Source organism: Nyctereutes procyonoides, unplaced genomic scaffold (genome assembly GCF_905146905.1).
Source record: "Nyctereutes procyonoides isolate TBG_1078 unplaced genomic scaffold, NYPRO_anot_genome, whole genome shotgun sequence".
NCBI lineage: Eukaryota > Metazoa > Chordata > Mammalia > Carnivora > Canidae > Nyctereutes > Nyctereutes procyonoides.
In genome coordinates, this window is record NW_026575042.1 from 32940048 (window position 1) to 32965748 (window position 25701).

At 37.2% G+C, this 25701-nt stretch overlaps 1 protein-coding gene and 1 pseudogene across 4 annotated transcripts in view; both read left to right on the forward strand.

The window, feature by feature from the left end:
* Window positions 1-25701, forward strand: part of PPP2R3A (protein phosphatase 2 regulatory subunit B''alpha) — a 186074-nt gene that overhangs the window by 87253 nt on the left and 73120 nt on the right. The gene's annotated exons all lie outside the window — the stretch shown is intronic.
* On the forward strand, window positions 24389-24994 carry LOC129507057 (uncharacterized protein C11orf98-like; annotated as a pseudogene).

Here is a 25701-nt window from a genome sequence, read left to right on the forward strand (position 1 = left end):
ACTGTCACTTTTGGTAAATTTTTTTTTGGTTGAAATAGGACACATACACACAAAAAAACACAAATCATAAGTGTAGCCACCAATCAATGAATTTTCTCAATGTGAGTACATCTGTGTAACCAGCACCAAGATCAAGAAACAAACCTCACCAGTATTCCCAGAGCTCTTGATGCTCCCAGTCACTGAAACCTAATGGTTACCACTATTCTATGTGTAATACAGTATGACATAGATTTTTAATTACAGTAATAAATTTCCATGTTTGGTTATTATTTATTTTACATTCATAGTCTTCAGACTTGTCTTAACTTGCATAATGGTCCTAATTATCTTTAGACTCATGTGCTACATGTTATTGTTCCCCTTTAAAAAGTATTCATGAGAATGAGAACTCTTTGTAGTTCTTTACATTTAATTAGGATCATTATGCATAATAATGTCCGATGTTACATATTCCTTTTTTTTTTAGATTTTATTTATTTGTTTGTTTTTTTCATTTATTTGAGAGAGGGAGCATGAGGGGGGAAGAAGGGCTGGGCAGGGAGCCCAACATAGGGCTAGACACGGGGCTCAATCCCAGGACACTAAGATCATGACCTGAGCCCAAGGCAGACATCCAACCAACTGAGCCACCCAGGTACCACCAACATTATATATTCCTACTTATGTTTTGTCACATCATAAGTATTTAATATTTGAACTGTATTGCCACTAAAACATCAGGTTCTTATTGTTGTTATAAGCTGTATGATTTTATTGATTTTTTTACTCATTTTTTTTCATTTTAATTCCACTGTAGTTAACATACAGTGTTCTATTAGTTTCAGGTGGACGGTACAGTGATTCAACAATTGTATACTCAATGCTCATCATGATAAATGTAGCCTTAAGTCTCTTTATCTGTTTTACCCATCCCCCACCCATGTCCCTTCTGGCAACCACCAGTTTGTTCTCTGTAGTTCCTAGTCCCTCTGGCTCTAGGGATTGTAAGGGTATCCTTTTGTTGCTTGTTCCTGGTGCCTCATCATTCCTTCGTGTTTTCCTTTAACCTGCCCATGACTCTCCACATAGTCTCTTCATGAAAGGTTTATATCAGTGACTTCTTTTTTCTCTGGGTACCCTATTCCTGACTGAGTTTTATTAGAATCTTTAATAAAACCTCTGACAGGAATATAAATTAAACCCATATCAAGATAATTACAAACAATAACAAAACTGTAATTATGACTTGGAAGACATTTATACGTCATTTATTAGGAGAAATTTTCTTTTTCTTGAACAAGTAGACTTGTGCAGTCTTCAGGTAAAAGTTGACAGACTGAATAGATACATTGTTCTCTCATTCTGTCCCAAACTTCTCTGAACTTAAAGTATAGGAATTTAAAGGAAATAAACACATGAAAATGAATGGAATGGTAGAGAGGGATAGAAAAAAAATGATTTCCAATTTCTATAAGATAGAAAGTAGAAGCAGGCTAAGGAAATCACAACCCAAAATGAGGGGCTGTATATGGGCCACAGTAGAGAAGTGAGCTACTCTTCTCTATTCTCTCAGCAGGATCCCAGAGTAGCAATAAACTCAGGGTTGGCAGTTCTGATGGGAAGTATTAGAAATGAGGATTCATTGAAGGTTGGTATATAGAACAAGGGACCAGTTGACTTCCTACTTGGTTCCCAAAAGTAAAGTGCATCCTGGCATTTACTCAAAAGCATAAACAAAATAACAAACCATAAAGCATGCTAAGACAAATTTCAGTAGAGAAACACCCTAGACAGTACCTGGCCAGTACTCCTCAAAACTATCAAGGTTATCAGAAACAAAGTTTGCAAAATTGTTAAAGCCAAAAAGAGCCTAAGGAGATATGACAGCTAAATGGAATATGAGATCCTGGGTAGGATCCTGGAACAGAAAAAGGTTATTAGGCAGAATCTAAGTAAATGTGAATAAAGTATTGTTTCTCATACATGTCTCTCATACATGATAATAATGTATCAATGTTGACTTATTATAACAAATGCTAATATAATGTAGGGCATATGGGAACTCTGTATTGTCTTCTCAATTTTTCTTTATTGTTCTAAAAAATAAAGTCTTTATAAACATTATTATATTCAGAGAGATTATATAATAAGAATAGAATGTTATGAAAACAGAAAGCTAACCAGAAAGAGTTGTTAGCATTTTAAAATGTAGAGGAGTCCTGGGTGGTTTAGTCAGTTAAGTGTCTGACTCTTAATCTCAACTCAAGTCTTGATCTCAGGGTTGTGAGTTTAAGCCCCACACTGGGCTCCATGCTGGGAGTGGAGCCTACTTTAAAAAAAAAAAAGTTAAATTTACCAAAATTTAAAATTTCGTCATAAGTCCTGAAAACTAAAGTTTAGGACATCTCACAGGGAAGGAGAGAAAGCTAAGGAGAAAGGGAAAGAGGAGACATAAAGGGCCAATTCAAAAATTTCAACAACTAACTGGAGTCTGGAGAAGAAAGAAGGGAGAGAAAGAAATCACAGAAATAATTACAAAATGGAGAGAATTAGATTGGGATGATAAGATGGGTACAAAGAACTAGAACCCAGTAAGATTCCTTGGGATCCCTGTTTCTCTCTGTGGGGGAAACACAACATGCCTGTGTAACCAGCAAATAAACAAAAATAGAACTTGACACTCCCCCTAGCCTCTTATGCTCCCTCCAGTCCTGCCCACAGAAGTAAAGAAATAATACATAATACAAGTCTTTTGATCGAAAAAAGCCAAGTAAAAGAAACAAACATGTCATCTCAAAATTTAAAAAAAAATCAATAAAAACAAATACTAAAAGCTTCCAGAGAGAAAAACCAGGTCCCTTTAATAACAACAGAAATTGGGGTGGTATTAGATTCTCATTATTAACTCTAGGGAAATGGATTTGAAGTCAGATTTCCAATATCCTGGCAAGCTATCAGTCAGATATGAGGTTAGAATAAAGACATTTAAAAACTCAGAAAGTTTATCTCCCTATTTTCTTAGTTACTTGAATATATATCGAATTAAGTAAAACAAGGGGTACCTGGGTGGCACAGTTGATTAAGTGTCTGACTCTTGGTTTAGGCTCAGGTCATGATCTCTGGGTTGTGGAATGGAGCCCCACACCACCAGGCTCACTGCTCAGTGAGGAGTTGAGTCTGCTTGGGATTGCCCTTCCCCCGCACTTACATACAAGTGCTTTCTCTCTAAATCAATCAATCACTCAATCAATCTTTTAAAAAATGAAGTAAACCTAACAAAGAGGAATACATGAGATCCATAGAATAGTGGATTCAACCAGTGAGAATCAGTGTAAGGAAGACCTTAGATGGCAACTGAAGAACAGCCAGTCCAGAATAGAAGAGGTGATGGGATTTCTCTAGAGGTTCTTCATAAAGGGGAATAGGGAGAGGAGGAATTATTCCATGCAGTACTATTATATTTGAGAACAGGGAAACTGGAGGGTATGTTTTATAGCACAGCATTCTATATGAACAAGTTCTAAAAAAAAAAAAAAGGCAATTCGAGAGGCACCTGGGTGGCTTAGTTAAGCATCTACCTTTAGCTCAGGTCATGATCCTCAGGGTCCTGGAATCGACCCCAACTTTGTGCTCCCTGCTCAGCCAGGAGTCTGCTTCTCCCTCTCCCTCTACTCCCCACTTGTGCATGCTCTCGCTCTCTCTCTCAAATAAATAAAAATCTTTTTTTAAAAAATAAAAGCAATTTGAAACTCCAAGAAAGCTGGAAAAAAAAAAAAGCTTTATAAAACAGTCATGATCTAAGCTTGAAGCAAACCGAAGAATAGCGTGATTACAAACAACTGATGGAGAGTAAGAAAAGAAAGTCCATTTAACTTTAGTTCTCCTTTGAATGCCCACGGAACATGATGTTGGACCAATAAGAAGTAGGAACTGTATCCAGGTATGGAAGCACTGGCAGGCTCCATTTTTCTTGCCCTCCTACCTAGCTGGCCCGGTGTGGGTAGGTGCCAGTTCTGACACTTTCCATCTTCTTTGCCAGCACCACTGACCCCATTCCATCGTTTCCTTGCAAACCTGCCCCAGCAGGCCCCCTCCAAAGTGGCTCCCAACCTGCCACACCCAGCAGGCACCCTAAGCTAGGACTGGTACCCACCTCCAAAGCAGTTCCCACCACATTACACCTGTGTGCAGTCTTGGCTGGGACCCACACTCTCCAAAAACTACTCCTACCCAGGAGGTCAGGGGCAGCCCTGCCCACAGCAGTTGTCACCCAGCCACAGAAGGAAGTAACATGCAACCTACACACAGTCACCCCTGGAGAACCTGGTTCTTGTGACCAGGGGAGATTTCGCTTCTGGGCCCCACAGGATGCCTTCTACATAAGGCCACTTCTTCAAACCCGGAGATGTAGCTGATTAACCTAAAACATAGAAACAAAGAGAGTACATAACTGTCAATAATTAAATGGACTAAATGCTTCAATCAAAAGGCATTGGGTGACTGAATGGATAAAAAAGCAAGACCTACATATATGCTGCCTACAAGAGATTAAGTTGTAAGTAAAGGGATGGAAAAAAATATCCCAAGCAAATAGAAACTAAAAGCTGGGGGGCGGGGGGGAAGGCTGGAATAGCCATACCTATCAGACAAAATAGACTTAAAACAAAGACTATGGGGCACCTGACTGGCTCAGCTGTTTAAGCATCTGACTTGATTTCGGCCTAGGTCACGATCTCAGGATCATGAGATTGAGCCCCACATTGGGCTCTGCACTTAGTGTCAAGTTTGCTTACAATTCTCTCCCTCTTCCCCAGCTCCCCATACACACACCTATACACACGTCTCTCTCTCTCTTAAAAAAAAAAAAAAAACTGTAACAGGAGACAACTGAAGAGGGCATTACATAATGATAAAGGGAGGAATCAATCCAATAACAATATAACAACTATAAATATCAATGTACCTAACATAGGATAATATGTAAATAGTGAAGCAGATATTAACATACATTGGGGAAGGAATTGACAGTAACCCAAAAATAGGATTTTTTAAAAGTTTTTATTTAATTCCAGTTAATTAACATACAGGATAATACGATTGTCAGGTGTACGATATAGTGATTCAACACTTCACTACAGTACCCACTGCTCATCACAGCAAGTGCACTCTTTAATCCCCATCATCTATTTCAACCAATCCCTCACTCAGCTCCCCCTCTGGTACCATCAGTTTATTCTGTACAGTTGAATCTGTTTTTTGGTTTGCCTCTTTTTTTCCCTCCTTGTTTTGTTTTTTAAATTCCACATGAGAGGGCAGCCCAGGTGGCTCAGTGGTTTAGCGCTGCCTTCAGTCCAAGGCCCGATCCTGGAGACGTGGGATCAAGTTCCACATTGGGCTCCCTGCATGGAGCCTGCTTCTCCCTCTGCCTGTGTCTCTGCCTCTCTCTCTCTCTCTCTCTCTCTCTCTCTCTCTTTCTCTCTTTCTCATGAATAAATAAATAAAATCCTTAAAAAAATAAAATAAATTCCACATGAGTGAAATTGTATGGTATTTGTCTTTCTCTGACTCACTTATTTCATTTAACATAATACACTCTAGCTCCATTCATGTTATTGCAAATAGCAAGATTTCATTCTTTTTATGGCTAAGTAATATTCCACTGTATATGTACATCACATTTTCTTCATCTTTTCATCAGTGGATGGGCATTTGAGCTGTTTCCATAATTTAGCTACTGTAGGTAATGCTGCTATAAACATCAGAGTGCATGTATCCCCTTGAATTAGTGTGTTTTTTTTTTTTTATCCTTTAGGTAAATACTTAGTAATACAATTGCTGGATCATAGGGTAGTTCTATTTTTAACTTTTTCAGTAACTTCCATGTTGTTTTCCAGAATGGCTGTACCAGTTTGCACTCCCACCAACAGTGCAAGAGAGTTCCCCTTTCTCCACATCCTCGCCAATACCTGTTGTTTCTTGTGTTGTTAATTTTGGCCATTCTGACAGGTGTGAAGTGATACCTCATAGTAGTTTGGATTTGTATTTCCCTGATGATAATGAAGTTGAGCATCTTTCCATGTGTCTGTTGGCTACCTGTTTGGTCTTTTTTGGAAAAATGTCTGTTTATGTCTCTTGTCCATTTTTTAATTGGGTTGTTTTTGGGGTGTTGAGTTTTAGAAGTTCTTTATAGATTTTAGATATCAGATATGTCACTTGCAAATATCTTCTCCCATTCCATAGATTACCTTTAGTTTTGTTGATTGTTTCCCCATTATGCAGAAGCTTTTTATCTTGATGAAGTCCCAATAGTTCATTTTTGTTTTTGTTTCTCTTGTCCCTGGAGTCATACATAGCAAGAAGTTGATATGGCTGATGTCAGAGAGGTTACTGCCTGTGTTCTCCATTAGGACCTTCCTGTCTCACATTTAGAGATTTCATCCATTTTGAGTTTGTTTTTGTGTATGGTGTAAGAAAGCGGCTCAGTTTCATTCTTTTGCATGTTGCTGTCCCGTTTTCCCAGCACCATTTGTTGAAGAAACTCTTTTCCATTGGATATCCTTTCCTAATTTGTCAAATAATAATTGACCATATAGTTGTGGGTTCATTTCTGAATTTTCTATTCTGTTCCACTGATCTATGTGCCTGTTTTTGTGTCAGTACCATACTGTCTTGATCACTACAACTTTGTAATATAGCTTGAAGTCTGGAATTGTGATGCTTCCAGCTTTGCTTTTCTTTTTTAGATTGCTTTGGCTATTTGGGGTCGTTGGTGGTTTTATACAAATTTTAGGATTGTTTGTTTCTAGCTCTGTGAAAAATGCTGGTGATATTTTTATATGGATTGCATTAAATGTATAGATTGCTTTGGGTAGTATAGACATTTTAACAATATTTTTCTTGTAATCAATGAGCGTGGAATTCTTTCCATTTCTGTGTCGTCTTCAGTTTCTTTTATCCTTGTTTTATAGTTTTCAGAGTACAGATCTTTTATCTGTATCTTGTATCTGGTTAGGTGTATTCTTAAGTATCACCTTACCGTTTTTGGTGCAGTTATAAATGGGACTGATTTCTCTATTTCTCTTTCTGCTGCTTTATTATTGGCAATATATAGAAATGCAACAGATTTCTGTATGTTTTGATTTTGTATCTTGCAGCTTTACTGAATTCATGAATTCATTCTAGCAATATTTTGGTGGACTCTTTGGGTTTTCCACCTGGTATCATGTCATCTGCAATAGTGAAAGTTTGACTTCTTCCTTGTAATTTGGATGCCTTTTATTTCTTTTTGTTGTCTGATTTCTTGTCGGTAGCTGGGACTTCTAGCACTCTTACCACTGTTAAATAACACTGTTAAATAACGGTGGTAAGAGTGGACATCCCTTTCTTATTCCTGACTGTAGAGGAAAAGCTCTCAGTTTTTCTCCATGAGGATGATACTAGCTTGGGTTTTTCATATATGGCCTTTATTATGTTGAGGATGTTCCCTTTATCCCTACTATGTTGAGGCTTTTTATCAAGAAGGGATGCTATACTTTGTCAAATGCTTTTCTGCATTTATTGAGAGGCTCATATGGTTCTTGTCCCTTCTTTTATTAATGTGGTATATCCCGTTGATTGATTTGCAAATTTATTCCTTGCAACCCAGGAATAAATCCCACTTGATCGTGGTGAATGATTACTTTTAGTGTACTGTTGGATTTGATTTGCTAGTACCTAGTTGAGAATTTTTACATTCCTATTCATCACAGATATTCTCTTTTTTTAGGGGGCTGTTTTTCTAGTTTTGGAATTAGAGTAATGCTGACCTTGTAGAATAAGTTTGGAAGTTTTCCTTCTTTTTTTTTTTTTTTTTTTTTTTTTTTGGAATAGTTTGAGAAGAATAGGTATTAACTCCTCTAAATTTTTGGTAGAATTCAGTGAACTGTGAAGCCATCTGGCCAGGGACTTAAGAGATTTTTTATTACTGATTCAATTTCTTTGCTGGTTTTCAGTCTCATTAAGCTTTCTTTTTTTTTTTTTAAGATTTTTTTTTCAATTTATTTATTTGAAAGAGCTGGTTCTTTGAAAAAGTTGATAAAATTGAAAAATTGATAAAACCCTAGCCAGATTTATCAAAAAGAAAAAGAGAGAGGACCCAAATAAATAAAATTGCCAATGACAGAGGAAAACTAACAACCAACACCACAAAAATACGATTGTAAGAGAATATTATGAAAAATGATATGCCAACAAATTGGCACTCTAGAAGAAATGGATAAATTCCTAGAAACATAGAAACTACCAAAACTGAAACAGAGAGAACTTGAACAGAATGTGTGGGTAGCTTGGTTGGTTAAGCATCTGTCTGTGGCTCAGGTCATGATACCAGGGTCCTCGGATTGAGTAAGATATACTTTAACCTCCATGTATTTGTTATGTTTCCATATTTTTTCTTATGATTAACTTTAAATTTCATGGTATTGTGATTAGAAAATATACATGGTGTGATCTCAGTCTTTTTGTACTTGTTGGTACCTGATTTGTAACCTAGTATGTGATCTGTCCTAGAGAATGTAGCCTTTCGCCCTTGAAAAGAATGTGTATTCTGCTGCTTCAGGGTGGAGTGTTCTGAATGTATCTGTTAAGTCCATCTGGTCCAGTGTATCATTCAAAACCATTGTTTCTCTGTTGATTTTCTGCTTAGATGATCTGTCCAATGATATAAGTGGGGTGTTAAAGTCCCCTACTATTACTGTATCATTAGTGAGTTCCTTTTATGTTTATTATTGTTTTATATATTTGGGTGCTCTCAATTTGGCAGTATATTTACATTTGTTAGATCTTTTTTGATAGACCACTTTATTATGATGTAGTACCCTTCTTTATCTCTTGTTATAATCTCTGGTTTAAAATCTAGTTTGATAGAAATATGGCTATTCCAGCTTTCTTTTAATGTCCATTTGCATGATAACTGTTTCTCCATCCCCACATTTTCAATCTAGAGGTGTCTTTAGGTCTAAAATGAGTCTCTTGTAAGCAGCATAAAGATGGATCTTGTTTTTTTATCCATTCTGACACCCTCTGTCTTTTGTTTGGAGCATTTAGTCCATTGACATTCAGAGTAATTATTTATAGGTAAGAATTTTGTGCCATTGTATTACCTATAAAATTGCTGTTTCTGGAGGTTTTATCTTTTCCTTTCTAGTCTTTGTCATTTTGGTCTTTCACACTAAAAAGAGGCCCCCTCTAATATTTCCTGCAGCGCTGGTTTAGTGGTCACAACTCCTTTAGTTTTTGTCTGGGAAACTTTATCTCTCCTTCTATTTGGAATGATAGCCTTGCTAAATGGAGTATTCTTGGATGCAAATTTTTTCCATTCAGCACTTTGAGTATATCATGCCACGCCCTTCTGGCTTACCAAGTTTCTGTTGAGAAATCTCTAGTGAACCTTATGGGTTTTCCCTGGTAAATTAAGAACTTCTTTTGTCTTATTGCTCTTAAGACTTTTTTTTTAAGTGGGCTCCACACAGGGCTTGAACTCAGTACTCTGAGATCAAGACCAGAACTGAGATCAACAGTCATTTGCTTAACTGATTGAACCACCCAGGGTCCCTAAGATTTTTTTTCTTTATTTCTGTTTTGCAAATTTAATTACAGTGTGGCTTGGCACTGGCCTGCTTTTGTTGATTTTGATGGGAGTTTGTGCCTCCTGGATCTGGATGTTTGCTTCCTTCCCCCAGCTTAGGGAATTTTCTGTGCTATTTCTTGAAGTAAGTGTTCTGCACCCTTTTCTCTCTCTTTCTCTTCTGGGACTCCTGTAATACAAATATCATTAAGTTTGACAGAGTCACTGAGTTCCCTAAGTCTATTTTCATGTTGCATAATTTTTTTTTCTCTTTTGTTCAGCTTCATTATTTTCCATCATTTTTTCTTCTTGGTTCACTAATTTGTTCCTCTGCTCCTTCCATCCTACTGTTCATTGCATCGAGCTTATTTCCAATATCATTTATTGCATTCTTCATCTCTGATCCTTTTTTAACTCTTTTATCTTTGTGGTAAGAGTCTCACTGAGGTCTTCTTTTCACAAGTCCAGTGAGTATCCTTATGATTATTGCTTTAAATTCTCCACAGGCATGTTACTTATATCTGTTTTGCTTAAATCTCTGGCCATTGCCTTGTCTTGTTCTTTCATTTGGGATAAATCACTTCATCTTGGCATTTTGTCTATGTCTCTGCCTTCTTCTCTGTGTTAGAAAAGCCAATTATGTCTCTTGCTCCTGAAAGTAAGACCTTATGAAGAAAAGGTCATGTACTGCCTAGGGCCTGGAGCTTCAGGGAGTGTCTACAGTGTGTGTTGCATATGTTCTGCTGTTGTGTTTTGGATACTCTATCCTTCAGGCCAGTTGCCTGCAGAGGCTCTCCTTGCCTGCAGTGGGCAGTGTTTAGTTCCTGGCCTGAATGTGGTGATTTTAACTAGGTGTGATTTGGTCCGCTTTTTCAATGAGACCTGTTACCAGCTCCACCATAACTGAGATTCTGCAGAACTCTTTGGTCAGGAGACATGGCATGGGCAGGGCTTTGTCATGGTCTTCTGGGGCTTGGTCTCACTATATTGGAACTGAGGGAAGTTTGACCAAGGGGCAGTCCCACTGGAACACAGGAGAGTGGGGCTTAGTGTAAGCAAGTTAGGCAGCCAGTTTTAACACTTTCTTGCTTCCCACAGGTGATTCTGTTATGCTGAGGGGCAGGGGAGAAAAATGATGCCAGCCAGCATCTTTGTTCCTGAAGAGGCATCTCCATGAATGCTGCCTCTCAGGTGCATGCTTTGAGAAGAGTAAATGATCTCCCCAGTGTGTGGCTCAGGTGTTCTTCAGATCACTGTTTCCATGCTATTGACCCCTGGGTTGTTTGCCTGCCTTCTGTCCACAAGCAGCACATTCTCTATCAGCCTCCATCCCATCCAAGCCCTCTGGCCTTTAAAATTCCAGGCTTTGAGTCCTACTGGTTATAAGAACTCACAGAATTCAGCTCCGCTTGTCTTCTAAGCCAGTGGCTTTGTGGAAACATTCTTCTTGTGCATTCCCCTGTGTACTCCTCTCTCTCTTACCCTTTTCTGCAACCATGGCTCCCTCCCCCTCTGTAGCACCTGTGATCTGCTTTTCCCCTAACCATGTCTCTCTACTTCCTACCTTCTTCGATGTGACCTCTTCTCTTCTTTTAGTTGTGGAGTTTGTTCTGTCATAGGTCAATTTCTGGGGTACTTAGGACGATTTGGTATTTATCTAGTTGGGTTCCTGGGATGAGACGAACCTAGGGTCCTCCTACTCCACTGCCATCTTCCTTTATTGCTCTAATTTCTCTAAAATATAGTAGGGGATTTTAACACCTCACATCAATGTTTAGATCATACAGACAGAAAATTAATAAGCAAGCAGTGACCTTAAATGACACACTAGACCAGATGGACCTAACAGCTACATGCAGAACATTCCATCAAAAAACAGCAGAAGTGCACATGGAATATTCTTCAGAATAGATCAAATTAGGCCACAAGACAAGTCTCAATAAATTTAGGAAGATTGAAATCATATCAAGCATTTTTTCCAACCACAATAGTATGAAACTAGAAATCAATTACAAGAAAAATTACAAGAACTATTTATATGCAGCCCACAAGAAACTCCCTTCAAACTTAGACACATACAGACCTAAAAAACACAAATACATGAAGGCTAAACAACATGCTACTAAACCACTAATGGGTCAGTGAGGAAATCAAAGAGGAAATTTAAAAATACCTTGAGACAGAGCATCTGGGTGGCTCAGTTGGTTAAGCGTCTGCCTTAGGCTCAGGTCATGATCCCACAGTTGTGGGATCAAGTCCCACATTGGGCTCCCTGCTGCTTCTCCCTCTCCTCCTGCCTCCCACCACCCCTGCTTATGCGCTCTCTCTCCCTCTTTCTTTCTCTCTCTCTCACTCTCTCTCTTTCTGTATCAAATAAATAAAATTAAAAAAAAATACCTTGAGACAAATGAAAATGGAAACACAACATTCAGAAATCCATTGGACACAGCAAAAACAGTTCTAAGATGGAAGTTTATGATACAGGCCTGCCCTAAGAAACAAAAATTTCAAATGAATGTTATAACCTTACACTTAAAGAAACTAGAAAGAGAACAAAGAGCAAAGTTAGTAGAAAGAAGGAAATAATAAAGATCAGAGTGAAAATAAATGAAATAGAAATGAAAAAAATAGAGAAGAAAAATCAATGAAATTAAGAGATTTTGCTACATGCAAAGGAATGAAACTAGAGTACTGTCTTATGCCATATACAAAAATAAATCCCAAATGGAGTAAAAACCTAAATATAAGTCCTGAGATTATAAAACTTCTAAAAGAAAAACATAAACAGTAAACTCTTGGTCATAAATCTTAGCAATATTTCTTTGAATCTATCTCCTCAAGCAAGGGCAATAAGTGTAAAAATAGTTGGGACTATATCAAACTAAAAAAACTTTATACTGTAAAGGAAACCATCAACAAAATGAAAAAGCAACCTACTGAATGGGAGAAAATATTTGCAAGTGATATATCCAATAGAGAGTTAATATTCAAAATATATAAAGAACGTCTACATTTCAACAAAACAATCCAATTTTTAAAAAATGGACAGAGGACCTAGATACACATTTTTCCAAAGAAGACATACAGATGGCCAACAGACATATTGAAAAGATGTTCAAAATCATTAATTTAAAAAATCATTAATTAGAGGGACACCTGGGTGGCTCAGTGGTTGAGCATGTGCCTTTGGCTCAGGGCATGATCCCAGGTCCTGGGATCAAGTCCCACATCAGACTCTTTACAGGGAGCCTGCTGTTTATGTCTCTACCTCTCTCTGTGTGTCTCTCATGAATAAATAAATAAAATCTTTTTAAAAAAATCATTAATTATAAAAATGCAAACCATAATGAGATATCACTCACACTGGTCAGAATAGCTAGTAGCAAAAAGACAAGAAATAGCAAAAGTGTTGACAAAGATATGGAGAAAACAGAACCCTGGGCACAATTGGTGGTAAATTGGAAAATGTAAATTGATGCAGTCACCATGGAAAACAGTATGGAGTTTCCTCAAAAAATTAAAAATAGGAATACCATACGATCCAGCAATTCTGGATATTTTTCCAAAGAAAATGAAAACTCTAATTCAAAAATATATGTGCATCCCTGTGTTCACTGCAGCATTATTTTAATAGCCAGTATATGGAAGCAATCTAGTATGCATCAGTATATGAATGAGTAAAGAAAATGTGATATATACACACAAATATTACTCAGCCATAAAAAGAATGAAATCTTGTCATTTTCAACAACATGGATGGACCTAGAGGGTGAAATGTCAGACAAAGAAAACCAAATACTGGATGATTTCACTTATATGTGGAATCTAAAAAACAAAACAAATATACTCATAAATATAGTGAACAAACTGGTGGTTGCCAGAGGAGAAGTGGTTGGGAAAATAGGTGAAGGGGATTAAGAGGTACTGCCAGTTACAAAACTAAGTCACAGGGATGTAAAGTACAGCATAGGGAATATAGTCAATAATATCTTAATAACTTTGTATGGTGGAAGGTGGTAACTAGATTTATTGTGATCATTTGTAATGTATATAAATTTTGAATCACTGTTGTGATTCAAACTGAAATTGATACAATAGTGTATGTCAACACACTTGAATTAAGTATCAGGTGAGAAATATAAACAATGGTTTTCAAGATGCTGGATATCTAGCAACAAAAGATAGTGACTGCTGACAGAAAGCAAACACAGTCCACCTTGTGATTATCCTAGCTTACTGCCTTGAGAGAGTTTCCAGGTCACAGTGTGGGAATGGGGATTCTAGGTAGAGTCTATCAGACTCCGAGACAGAAGTGAGAGCTAGGAGAACCAGGGTGGCTAGAATACTTGGGACAGAACACCGGAGAAATCTCCAGATATCTTTAGAACTCCTCCATAAGTATTCAGCAGAGTACTGATTAGAAGATGCATCTGGGGAAAAGTAACCAAAGCTAAAGAAAGTGCTATTATCCATGATTAGAGCGAGCAATATAGTACCTATCAGTCCCATGGAGCCAGGAATAGTATTTGCCCCTGCCAGCCGGACTGGAAAGCCTCATAATGCACACAACTTTGGATAGAGTACTTTTAAGAATTTTGCTTCAGTAATGGAAAATAATTAATCCTAAATTAAGCATTGCTAGGTCCTGTCTAGCCGATTTAGAAAGCAAGACCTACTAGGATAAAAATGGTTTTAAAGTAACAACAGCCTTCCAGAATAAAGCTTGAGAATATTTTTAAGAATATAAAAATATCCAGGGATCCCTGGGTGGCGTAGCGGTTTGGCGCCTGCCTTTGGCCCAGGGCGTGATCCTGGATACCTGGGATCGAATCCCACGTCGGGCTCCCGGTGCATGGAGCCTGCTTCTCTCTCTGCCTGTGTCTCTGCCTCTCTCTCTCTCTCTCTCTCTCTGTGACTATCATAAATAAATAAAAAAAAATTTTTTTTTAAATATCCAGCATTCAAACAGGTGAAATTCACAATGGTTGATGTCATCAGGCATGCAAAGAAGCAGAAAAATACAACGGATAATAAGGAAAAAAATCAATTGAAACTGGCCCAGATGTTAGAATTGGACAAGTACATTAAAACAGCTATCATAACTGAATTCCATCTATCCAAAAAGTTAAGACATGGAAGATAATGTATTTTTAAAAACCCAAATTGAACTTGTAGAGATGAAAACTAAGGTGTCTGGGGTGCAAAATACACAAGATTGGATTAATAGCAGATTAAACATTGGAAGTGAAATGATTAGTGAATTTGAAGATATAAAATAGAAACTATCCAAAATGAGAGATGGAGACACAAAGAAATTAAAAATAAAAAGAGCGTCCATAAGCTGTGGGATATAACTTCAAGCAAAAAAGGAGAGGTGAGGGGATTTAAAATAAAGAATTTATCAGGTCTTTGTCCCAAGTTCTTAGGACAGAGCTGCTAAATCCTTAAAATTTCCCAAATGATAAGATGTCTTTGTTTTAAAGAGTGGGCTCCTGAGACCATGCCTGAGTTTATACTAATGAGATGACTCATTAATGGTGGGCTCCAGATAGTTTCAGAATGGAGACTTGCTGTGCCAGAAAGGCCAACCATGTGATTAGAGGTTAGGGCTTTCAGTCAGGTAATATTAACTGGACCTCCAAAGAGGGGATGGAGCCTGGAAATTGAATTCAGTCATATGGACAATGATTTAATCAAGTGTGCCTACCTAATGAAACCCAATAAAAACTGTGGACGCTGAAACTCACTGAAGCACAATGATGTACTGGGAGGGTGCCATGTCCTGAGAATAGAAGCTTCGTGTCTCAGGCCTTCTCAGACTTTTCCCTCTGCATCTCCTGTTTGGCCGAATAGTAATCATAGAATAGAATGAATACAGTAGAATAGCAATCATTATATAGCACTTTCTTCATTTCTGTGGGTCACTCAGGCAAAATGTTAAACCTAAGGGGATAGTAGAAACCCCCAAATTTATAGCCAGTTGGTCAGAAATGTAAATGACATGGGAACCCCAAAGTTAATGGCTGGTATCTGGAGTGAGAGAAGTCTTAACAGAGGACTGTGCCCCTAACCTGTGAAATCAGTACCAATTCTGGATAGTTAGTGCTGAAATTGCATTGCAGATAGACAGAAAAGTTATTTGAAGAGATAATAGCCCCAGATTTGCTATATTGGATGAAAACTATAAGCTCACAAACCCAAGATGTTCAATAAACCCAAAGCACAAGAAACGCCAAGAAAACTATATCAAGGCAGATCATAATAAAGTAGTTTAAAACCAGTAATAAAAAGAAAATTTGAATAGCAGCCAGAGAAAATAGTTACATTTCATAAAGTGGTACAAAGATGAAGATAACAGTAGATTTCATGTTGGAAACAGTCCAAATCAGAAACATTGGAGTAACATCTTTAAAGTACTGTAAGAAAATAGCTATCAACTTAAATCATCATACCCAGTGAAAATATCTTCCAAAATGAAAGTAAATTAAAGATTTTTTGGAGGCATAGGAAAGTTGAAAGTCTTCATCACCAGCAGAAATGCAGTACAGGAAAAGTGTTTGGGTTTTGGGGAGGGGAGTTGTTCAGTCAAGAAAGAAAATAGTACCAGATAGAAATACAAATTTACATAGAAGAAAGAAAAGCTCCAGAAATGGTAACTAAATGGATATAAGTGATTTTTATTTCTCAGATCTCTTTAGAAGATAACTATTTAAACAAAACTATCAACAGTGTTTTATAGTGCTTATAATATATGCCTCAGTACCATTTATCAACAATTGCATAAAGGCCAAGAGAAGAAAAATGGAAGTATACTCTTGTATGGTTCATATATAATCCATGAAGTGGTATAATATCACTTGAAAATAGATGGTAGTACATTAAAGATGTATGCTATTCCCCAACACAACCACTGAAATAACAGTTATAGCTAAAACGCCAAAACCAAGAATTTATAAATAGTGAACTCAAAAGGAGGCAGGAAAGGAAGAAAAAAGGGAACAAAGAATGGATGGTATAAACAAGATGATAGACTTAAACCTAACCATATTAAGATCAGTAACACATTAAATATAAGTAATGTGAGTAGCCTCACATGGCAGAGTAGACAAAAAAGCAAGACCCAAATATATGTTGCCTGAAAGAAATGTACTTTAATTATAAAGACACAAATAGATTAAATTAAAAGAGAAAAAGATACAGCATGCTAACACTAATCAAAAGAAAGGTCTTAAAAATAAATGGAAAGACATACTGTGCTCATTGTTTGAAAGACTTATTGTTAATGCCCATACAGCCCAGAACAATCTATACAGATCAGGTCAAGCTCTATCAAAATCCAAATGGTCCCCTTCCCGTATTCCCTGAACATCATTCTCTTCTCTGCTTCTTTGAGTCTATTTTAGATACCTCATATAAGTTGAATCATGAAATTGTTGTTCAGTGGATATAGTTTTAGTTATGCCAGACAAATAAGTTCTAGACATCTGCTGTACAACATAGTGCATATAGTTAACAGTACTATATTGTGCAATTTAAAATTTGTTAAGAGGATAGATCTCATGTTAAGTATTCTTACTAAAACAGACAAAATAAAAACAACACAAGGAAACTTTTGGAAGTAATGAATATGTTATTACCTTAATCATGGTGATGGCTTGGGGTATACATAGAAGTCCAAATTTATCAAATTGTATATATTAAGTTTGTACCATTTTTTGTATATTGCTTATTTCCCAATAAAGCTTAAAAATATCAATGGCATTTTTTGCAGAAATGTAAGAGACAATTCTAAAAACCATATGGAATTTCAAAGGACCTTGAATGGCCAAAATAATCCTGAGAAAGGAGAACAAAGTTGGAAGTTTTACACTTTCTAACTCCAAAATATATTACAAAGTGCAAATTCTTGGATGTGTAGTCAAATGATCTTCAGCATAGAGGCCATTTGTTGAAGGATGAACTCTTCAACAAATGGTATTGGAAAAATTGGATATCCACATGTAAAAGAAAGAAGTTAGATTCTTATCTCTACCAAGTTAGATTCTTATATCAGAGAAATGAAGTCAAAGTGGATTAAAGACCAAAACATAAGACCTGAAACTATAAAACTAGAAGAAAACAGAGAGGGAAAGCTTCACTACATTTGGATTTGGCAATGGATATGACAAAAAAAAAAAAGCAGAGGCTGCAAAAGCAAAACTAAACAAATGGGACTACATCAGACTTTAAAACCTCTGCATAGCAAAGGAGAGAGCATAATAAAAGGCAGCCTATAGAATGGAAAAAACATACTTGCAGACATATCTGATAAGGGGTTAATATCTAGACTATATCAAGAACTCCTACAACTCAATAACAACAATAAAAATAACCAGATTTTAAAGTGGGCAAGGACTTGAATAGACATTTCTCTAAAGATGAAATGTCTAACAAGAATATGAAGAGATGTTCAGTATCGGTAAATCATCATCATCATCATCATCACAATAAGCAGGGGAATGCGAATCAAAGCCACAGTGAAATATCACCTCACACCTCTTAGAATGGATACTGTTAGGAAAAAAAAAGTGTTGGTGAGGATGTGGAGAAATTGGAACATTTATGCATTGATGGTTGTAATGTAAAAGGGTACAACCTTAATGGAAAATAGTATTCAGGTTCCTCAAAAAATTTAAAATACAACTACCATATGACCCAGAAATACCACTTCGGGATATATATCGAAAAGAATTGAAAACAATCTCAAAGAGATATTTGCATTCCCACATTAACTGAGCATTATTCACAATAGCCAAGAAATAAAAGCCACCTAAATGCCTATCAGTAGATGGACAGATAAAGAAAATGTGATATATATATATATCACATATATATGATATATATATATATATGAATAATGGAATGTTTTCAAACAAAAATTCTGTTACATGTAACAACTTGGATAAATTTTGAGGACATTATGCTAAGTGAAATAAGCCAGTTACAAAAAGATACTGTACTATTCCATTTATATGAGGTATCTAAAGTAGTCAAACTCCTAGGAAGAAAAGAGGTAGTTGCCAGAGGCTGGGGGGAGTGTGTGGGGTAATTGTTGTTTGGTGGGTCTAGAGATTCAGTCATTCAGGATTGGATTGGGGTGGGAGGGATTTGGTGTACAACAGTGTGCAAGATGTTTACAATATTGTACTGTATACTCAAAAATTATTGGGTGAATTTTATGTGGGTTTTTTGCTACAAAAAGAAAAGAAAGCTGGGTGGCTATGTTAATATCAGACACAGTAGGGTTTGGGGGAGTGTTGTTTGTTTTTTAAAGATTTTATTTATTTGAGAGAGAAAGAGAAAGCACAGGCAGGGGCAGCAGAAGAAGCAGGCTCACCTCTGAGCAGGGAGCCTGATGCGGGGCTTGATCCCAGGACCCTGAGATCATGACCGGAGCAGAAGGCAGACATTTAACTGACAGCCACCCAGATGCCCTTCAGACAAGTAATTTTTAAAGCACATAATATTGCTAGATAAAGATAAAGGGTTCAGTTAATCAAGAATATAATAATTTCTAAAGAATATAACAGTGTGACAATTCTAAATGTTTACGAACCTTATAACAGACCTTCAAAATGCATGAAGCGAAATCTGATAGAATTGCAAGGATACTGTCACAATTATAATTGTAGATTTCCATGTGCTGTTCTCAATAATAAACAAGTTGAGAGGGGATCCCTGGGTGGCTCAGCCTTTGGCCCAGAGCGCGATCCTGGAGTCCCGGGATGGAGCCTGCTTCTCCCTCCTCCTGTGTCTCTGCCTCTCTCTCTCTCTCTCTCTCTCTCTCTCTCTCTCTCTCTCTCTCTCTCTCTGTCTATCATAAATAAATAAGTAAATAAATTTAAAAAAAAAACAAAACTTTAAAAAAAAAGTTGAGAAAAAATCAATAAGAATATAGAACACTTGACAAACACCATCAACCAACTTGACCTAATTGAGATTTATATTACACTTTACCAAACAGCAGTAGAATACACATTCCTTTAACATGTACACAGTATTTACCGAGATAGATCATATTCTGGGCCATAGAACAAATTTCAATTTATTTTTTTTTAAAGATTTATTTATTTATGAGAGAGAGAGAGAGGCAGAGACACAGGTACAGGGAGAAGCAGGCTCCACGCAGGGAGCCCGAAGTGGAACTCCATCCCGGGTCTCCAGGATCACGCCCTGGGCCGAAAGTGGTGCTAAACTGCTGAGCCACCCAGGCTGCCCTTAATTTTTTAAATTCAGCTCAAAAAGTATTTCTTTGACTTTAATGGAATTAAATTAGAAATAAAGATCTCTGAAAATTTCTAAATATTTAATAACTAAACACTTTTAAATAACCAGTGAGTCAACAGACACATGAAAATGCTTCACATCACTCAGCCTCAGGGAAATACAATAAAACCACAATGAGATACCACTTCACACCAGTCAGAATGGCTAAAATTAACAAGTCAGGAAATGACAGATGTTGGTGAGAATGCGGAGAAAGGGAAACCCTCTTACGCTGTTGGTGGGAATGCAAGCCGGTGCAGCCACTCTGGAAAACAGTATGGAGGTTCCTCAAAAAGTTGAAAATAGAGCTACCCTAAGACCCAGCAATTGCACTACTGGGTATTTACCCCAAAGAGACAAATATAGTGATCCAAACAGGCACTGCACCCCAGTGCTTATAGCAGCAATCTTTATAGCAGACAATAGCCAAACAACGGAAAGAGCCCAGATGTCCATCAACAGATGAATGGATAAAGATGCGGTGTGTGTGTGTATATGTGTGTGTGTGTGCATGTGTATATATATGTCTTTGTGTGTATATACATATGGACTACTATTTAGCCATCAAAAAAATGTAATCTTGCCATTTGCAACAATGACATGGGTGGAACTAGAAGATATTATGCTAAGTGAAGTAAGTCAAATAGAGGATCATGGGAGAAGAGACGGAAAAAAACAGAGGGGAAAAAAATCAGAGGGAAACAAACCATAAGAGGCTCTTAGTCATAGGAATCAAACAGAAGGTCGCTGGAGGGAGGGAGGTGGGGGGACAAGGTAACTGGATGATGGACATTAAGTAGGGCATGTGATGTAATGAGCACTGGGTATTATAGAAGACTGATGAGTCACTGACCTCTACCTCTGAAACTAATAATACATAATATGTTAATTAATTGAATTTAAATAAAATTCTAAAAACCATGAGAGAAGAAATCAAAAGGAAAATTAAGAAATATCTTGAACTGAATGAAATTGAAAGCATGTCAGAATTCATGGGGTGCTGCTAAAGCTGTACTTAATAAGCTTAGCACGTTTATAGATAACATGATCAGTATACAAAAATCAATTTTCTTTCTATGTAATAGCAATAAACAATTAGAAATTGAAATTTTAAAAATGCCATTATAATACCACCCAAAAATATTAAATGCTTAGAGATGAGCCTGACAAAAGGTGTGTAAGACATGCATGCTAAATACAGCAAAACATTGCTGAGAGAAATTAAAATAAGATTTATATAAATGGAGAGAGAGGTATTCTTTATGGGTGGAGGACTTGATATTGTTAAGATGTCAATTCTGTATTAACTTTGACTCTTAGAACCATAGTAATGTTCAAATACTCTCCCTCCAAGAAATAAGTAATGAATTAAAATCAACCTGGACCTGTGGGAAAGAAACTCAGAATAAAATAATAAGCAGTAACAAACTGTACTGAATTATAACTGCATTAAAGAGGATAAAGGAAGAACAAGAGAGGGATAACCTGAGTAACTGTGGAAAGCAGTATTTTAACTGGATACTGTAAGACCAGAGACAAAAAGAACTATACACTAATACCATACTCTGTTTAGTAAATTTGTTTCTCAATGGAATATGGGTTGGAAATTCTGTTAAGGTTACAAAGGAAAGAGGTTAGAATGAACCTTGTGGTATAGTATTAGATTCCATTATCTATATGATTACATAGTTTTTAGTATTTAGGTAAAGATAGAAATTTAAGTGTGTATGTTTGGATTAGTATAGAGGAGTTCCCCCCACCCTTGTATGCAGTTTTAGTTATTCACGGTCAAATGCAGTCTAGAAACATGATCCTCCTGACATAACATCAGAAGGTCAATAGTAGCCTAATGCTACATCACAATGCCTGCTCCATTTGCCTCACTTCATCTCATCATGTAGACGTTTTTTCATCTCATATCACAAGAAGTAAAAGGATGAGTACAGTACAATGAGATATTTTGAGAGACAGAAATCACATTTGCATGACTTTTATTGCAGTATATTATAATTGCTACATTTTAATATTAATCTCTTACTATGGCTAATTTCTAAATTAAACTTTTTCATATGTATAAGAAAAAATGTGTATAAGAATATAGGGTATGTGTATGTGTAGGTAGGTATGTATACCTATGTATAAGGTGTAGAGGGTTCAGAACTATTTGCAATTTCAGGCATCTGCTGGGAGTCTTGGAACATATCCCCTGTAAATAAGGGGAGACTGCTGTACATACCTGTATTCCTAGTTTTTCCTGCTAAGAGGGTCCAGGAGCAATGACACCCTAATGATAATGAGCTCATCTTGTACCCAGATTTCTAAATGGTTTTTAAATATCATTTTCCAATAAAGGAACCAGGACTATTTGAGAAAAAAGTTGGTTCCAGGGCTGGAACAAGGAAAATATAAGATGAGCATGGACCATCTTATGATACCAGAAAATATAAAAGTGCTCACAAAAGGATAGAGCATGTCAAGAGGACACAGTGGCCAACCTGACAGAGTTCCAGTGGCCAGAGAAAGATCAATTTGAGCAACAAAATAAATAATGATAGTGTTGGATTGTAACCCTTAGAATAAAATAAATACCCATGAGTCTATACTGATATGACTTGAATGAATAAATACATGGGAGAGGAGGAATATCTCCTCCTTACAGAAGAATTCCAGTTATTCAATGTAGAATGAGAAAAATACAAAATCACTATTAGATAAGCACCACAGTATAAATGTCACAATCAGGTTCCACAAATGACTGGTGAAATCAGGGGCACCAGAGGTGTCTGTCAGTTAAGTGCCTTTGGTTCAGGTCATGATTTCAGGTTCGTGAGATCAAGCCCATGTTGGGTTCTGTGTTGACCATGAGAATCTGTTTGGGATTCTCTCTTTCCCTCTGTCTGCATCTACCCACTTGTGTTGTCTCTCTCTCTTTAAAAAAAAAAAAAATACAAGAGCAAGGAACTGTCAAAGATCAGGAGAGACCAGTTAGACACAGAAACTTAAATGCATCAACAAAAGGCAATCTCTGCAGCCCGGGTGGCTCAGCGGTTTAGCGCCACCTTCAGCCCAGAGCGTGATCCTGGAGACTCGGGATCGAGTCCCACATCAGACTCCATGCATGGAGCCTGCTTCTCGCTCTGCCTGTGTCTCTGCTTGTGTGTCTACCTCTCTCTGTGTGTGTCTCTCATTAATAAATATTTTTTTAAAAAAAGGCAATCTATGGAATGGGAGAAGATATTTACAAATGACTTATCAGATAAAGGGCTAGTATCCAAAATCTATAAAGAACTTATCAAACTCAACACCCAAGAAACAAAAAATCCAGTTAAGAAATGGGCAGAAGACATTAACAGACATTTCTCCAAAGAAGACATACAAATGGCCACCAGACACATGAAAAAATGCTCCACATCACTTGGCATCAGGGAAATACAAATCACAACCACAATGAGATACCACCTCACACTGGTCAAAATGGCTAAAATGAACAAGTCAGGAAACAACAGATGTTGGGGAGGATGTGGAGAAAGGGGGAACCCTCTTACATTGTTGGTGGGAATGCAAATTGATGTAGGTATTCTGGAAAACAGTTTGGAGGTTCCTCAAAAAGTTAAAGCTGTCCTACCACCCAGCAATTGTACTACCAGGTATTTATCTGAAGGATACAAAAATAGTGATTTGAAGGGGCACATGCACCCCATCATTTATAGCAGCAATGTCTACAATAACCAAATGATGAAAAGAGCCCAGATGTCCATTGACAGATGACAGATAAAGAAGTGATGTATATGCAGAATGGAATATTACTGTGCCATCAAAAAAATGAAGTCTTGCCACTTGCAATGACGTGGATGGAACTGGAGGGTATTAATACAAAGTGAAATAAGTCATTCAGAGAAAGACAAATACCATGATTTCACTTGTGTGGAATTTAAGAAACAAAGCAGATGAACATAGGGGAAGAGAATATAAAATAAGATAAAAACAGGGAGGCAAACCTGAGACTCTTAACTATAGGAAACAAACTAAGGGTTGCTAGAGGGGAGGTAAGTAGGGGGATGAGTGATGAGTTTTAAGGAGGGCACTTGATGTAATGAGTACTGGGTGTTATATGCAACTGATGAATCACTGAACTCTACCCCTGAAACCAATAATACAGTATATATGTTAACTAAATTGAATCTAAATAAAAATTTTTTTAAAAAAGAACTAAATGAAGCATAGGATCCTGGAACAGAAAAGGACACTACAGGAAAAGCTAGTAAAATTTGAATAATGTCTATAGTTTAGTATTGTATCAGTGTTCGTTTCCTAGTTTTGATCATTGTACTATGGTTTGTAAGTTACCATTATGGGAAGCTGGGAGAAGGGCATAGGAAATCTCTAATATTTTTGTAGCTTTCCATAAGTCTAAAATGATTTCCAAATAAAAAGTTAAATAGTAAGGTCCATTGGGGAGGCAAAACGTGGTCTTGGAACCACATTCGGTGCGCAGCCATGGGGCCTCCTGGGGGGAAGATCAACCAGCCCCGAACGGAGCTGAAGAAGAAGCTGTTCTAGCGCCAGTGGGTGTTGAACTGGGAGAGGCGACTGAAGCATCGGGTAGTCGGGGCTGTGATAGACGAAGGGCTGATCACACGGCACCACTTGAAGAAGCGGGCGTCCAGTGCACGTGCCAACATTACTCTGGGAAGAAGCGCAGAAAGCTCCTCCAGCAGATCCGGCTGGCCCAGAAAGAGAAAGCAGCCATGGAAGTGGAAGCCCCCACAAGGCCAGTCAGGACTAGTGGACCACAGCCCAAGCAGCAAAAGAAGACAAAAGCACCCCAGGGTATAGACATGGAGGACCTTGGAGATGAGAGGGGAATCTCTCACCCCTTCCACTAGAAGATTCTCAGCTGGAGCCAGAAAGACTCTAGTTGTTCAGAGGACTTTGGAGAAGGCATTGCCCCTTTTCATTCTCCCTGGACTCCTCTTCCTTCATGGCCTAGTGACCTGTCATGGAGGGATATGTTAAGAGGAAGAGGGTGGTAAAGAAAGACTGGAGAACGGGGCCCCCTTGCAGTCAGCTCCACTTGTAATAAAGTTCTAGAGTTCTCTTAAAAAAAAAAAAAAAAAAAAGAAGGTCCATTGGTTTGATACTGTGTTGGTAGATATGGATAGCTAACTGTTCTGAAGAATCAAAAGAGATATAATTGATGTCTGCCCATGTATAACTAGGTAATTAATAGATTATATCCATGTTGGTACTGCTGCTGCCTTTGGTTGTTAAATTAACAGTAATTATCTCCAGTAGATTCTCTAGATTCACTCAAAGTGGTTTAAAAATCTAATTAGAAAATAAAAATGGTATTTCAGAGTTTTAAATTCTAACAGTCTTTCATGAAAATAAGATAGCAGACTTTAAAATAAAATTAAATCCTAAGTTAAAAATAGATTTGTCCACCCAGTTATTTTGATGGACATTAACTGATTCACAGAATTTAACATAAATTTCAAACTACTTGGCTACATGGCTGGTTTTTTTCCTCAAAAATTTCCTATGTCTCTAGGTTAAAAAGAATCATTGTAGTTGGCTTGATCATCTTTTCTGTGTAAATTTCTCTCAACAGTCCCTAGGGGTGAATTTCCCTGACATGCCTTGACATGTTAGAATTTCTGTTATGTACCTCTAAGATATTTGATTCACAATTCACCAAATATAGCTAAATTAAAATGCTAATGTTTTATTCAAGTATACTAGCATATCAAAAAGCATACATAAGTATGCATGTAATAAAATTTGAATTTAATAGTGTCAAATTTTAAGTG